This window comes from Mandrillus leucophaeus, unplaced genomic scaffold (assembly GCF_000951045.1).
Source record: "Mandrillus leucophaeus isolate KB7577 unplaced genomic scaffold, Mleu.le_1.0 Scaffold205, whole genome shotgun sequence".
Lineage (NCBI taxonomy): Eukaryota > Metazoa > Chordata > Mammalia > Primates > Cercopithecidae > Mandrillus > Mandrillus leucophaeus.
Window position 1 is genome coordinate 166,273 of NW_012102088.1, and position 2,832 is coordinate 169,104.

General features: G+C 48.2%; 1 pseudogene across 1 annotated transcript; it reads right to left on the reverse strand.

Moving 5' to 3' along the window:
• Window positions 1-1,922: 1,922 nt before the first annotated feature.
• LOC105539392 lies at window positions 1,923-2,416 on the reverse strand (annotated as a pseudogene). Its single transcript, XR_001006040.1, has one exon. The product of XR_001006040.1 is annotated as a 40S ribosomal protein S18 pseudogene (transcript).
• Between the last annotated feature and the right edge of the window lie 416 nt (window positions 2,417-2,832).

Genomic DNA, 2,832 nt, shown 5'->3' on the forward strand with positions numbered 1-2,832 from the left:
GAAGTAACTCAGCAATGGAAAACCAAATACCACATGTTCTCACTTATAAGTGGGAGCTAAGCTATGGGTACACAGAGGCAGACAGAGTGGTATAATGGACAGTGGAGACTCGGAAAGGCGGCAGGAAGGGAGAAAGGGAGGGATACAAAAACTACATATTGGGTACAATGTACATTACTTGGGTGATGGGTGCACTGAAAGCCCAGACACCACCACTATCCAATTCATCCATGCCATCAAAAATCACTGGTACTTATAAAGCTACTCAAATAAAAAGATTTAAAAAACAAAACATAGACTGGCACACACACAAAATAACGTCTTGTACTTTTTGTTTCGTTCTTGCCAATTGGATAGAAGGAAAATGGTCTCCCTGTTGACATGTCCAATTTTTGGATTACAAATGAGATGAAGAATCCGTCGTCTTTCCCTGAATTGACTTTCTCTCTCTCTCTCTCTCTCTCTCTCTCTCTCTCGTGGTTTTTTTTTTTTTTTCCCCTGAAGCTTTGCTCTGTTGCCAGGCTGGAGTGCAGCAGCGCGATCTCGGCTCACTGCAACCTCCACCTCCCGGGTTCACACCATTCTCCTGCCTCAGCCTCCCGAGTAGCTGGGACTACAGGCACCCAGCACCACACCTGGTTAATTTTTGTATTTTTAGTAGAGACAGGGTTTCACCGTGTTAGCTGGGATAGTCGCAATCTCTTGACCTCATGATGTGCCCACCTCGGCCTCCCAAAGTGTTGGGATTACAGGCGTGAGCCACCGTGCCTGGCCTCTTTTAGTTATTTTTAAATGAACAAATAAATTATTATTGACTATAGTCACCCAGTTGTGCTGTCAGATACTAGGTCTTATTCACCCTTTAACTATTTTTCTGTGCCCATTTACCATCCCCACTTGCCCCCCAACCCCCAGCACATACTGCCTTGTGCTGTAGAAGAAGATGAGACCATTAGCCCCTTCCTGGCCCAAACACTGTCCCCTCATCATCCCCAGATGGAAGCTCCAAGACCTACGTGGAGGCTTTCAGCTCCCGGTGCTGCATGAGGAATTTGGACCAAATCCAAATAGAAAACGGGGTCAGAAGGGAATGACATTTCTAACTGAATAGCCACGGTCCCTGAGAAGAAGCAGTTACAATGTCAGCTGCCAGATAAGACGTCAGGTCAAGGACCCACCGTGGAACGTCCCCTTGGTTCCTAAGCCAAATGCCCAGCTGGAATCCCAGCAGTACACATGTTGCCTTCAGCAAGGGAATGATTTTCTCATAAACAGCACAGCCTGGCCAAGGTTCTGGAGACCTCTGTTTCTAAGCCATGGAAGTATTTTATTCTGGGCCAGGCGCCATGGCTCATGCCTGTAGTCCCAGCACTTTTGGGGGCCAAGGTGGTTGGATCGCTTGAGCCCTGGGCAACTTAGAAAGACCTCATCGCTACAAAAAAATACAAAAATTATCAGGGCATGGTGGCACACCACTGTGGTCCCAGGGACTCTGGAAGCTGAGGCCAGAGGATCACTTGAGCCTGGTAGGTCAAGGCTGCCGTGAGCTGAGATTGCACCCCTCACTCCAGACTGGGTAACAGGGGGAGACACTGTCTCTAAAAATATATATAAAATAATGAAACAAACAAATATTGTATCTGGTTGTCATTTTGCAGATCATATCCCCTGGTCCTGTCAATCATCATTTTGGGACAGTTGTTGTTGTTGTTTGGGGGGTGGATGTGAAAATCTTTCTGCTTCATAATATTCCAGGCATCACTGATGCTCAGCCATAACTCCCCTCACCCCTGGATATGCTCATGGAACTAAATTTCCATCACTTGTTGGATTCCGTGAATTACCAAAATCAGTAAGAATGGACTCTTTTTCTTTTTTTTTTAGGTATGTAAACTATTTATTAACAGACAAGGCTTACAGACTTACTTCTTCTTGGACACACCCACGGTGAGGCCACGGCGGCCAACGGTCTCAGTGTGCTGGCCTCGGACACAAAGGCCCCAGAAGTGGCGCAGCCCTCTATGGCCCCGAATCTTCTTCAGTCGCTCCAGGTCTTCACGGAGCTTGTTGTCCAGACCATTGGCTAGGACCTGGCTATATTTTCCATCCTTTACGTCCTTCTGTCTGTTCAAGAACCAGTCTGGGATCTTGTACTGGCATGGATTCTGCGTAAGCATGATCACACGTTCCACCTCCTCCTCAGTGAGTTCTCCCGCCCTCTTGGTGAGGTCAATGTCTGCTTTCCTCAACACCGCATGGGCATATCTTCCACCCACACCCTTAATGGCAGTGATGGCAAAGGCTGTTTTCCGCCGCCCATCGATGTTGGTGTTGAGTACTCGCAAAATATGCTGGAACTTTTCAGGGATCACTAGAGACATGGCGGCAGCACAAGCGGCTGCGTGTAGGCCTCCTGTGGAAGCGCAAGAATGGACTTTTAACACTTCCTCTTAGTCTGAATGAAGTTCACACACATCGCTGTCTTCACAGGGTTCGTCTGCCTTTTCCCATAAGAATTATGTCAACACGACCCCACAGCAAAGACCACATTGCTTCCTGTTATGGGCTGAAATGTGTGCCCCTGAACTCACTCCGGAGCCCTACCTTCCAGCACCTCAGAATGGGAGCATATTTGAAGATGGGGTCTTTACAGAGGTGATCCAGTTAGAACAAGATCATTAGTATCATCCGTGTCTCCTGATTCCATGTGGCTGGAGCAGCCGGGTGCGGTGGCTCACGCCTGTAATCACAGCACTTTGGGAGGCCAAGGCGGGCAGATCACCTGACGTCAGGAATTCGAGACCAGCCTGGCCACCATGGTGAAACCCTCTC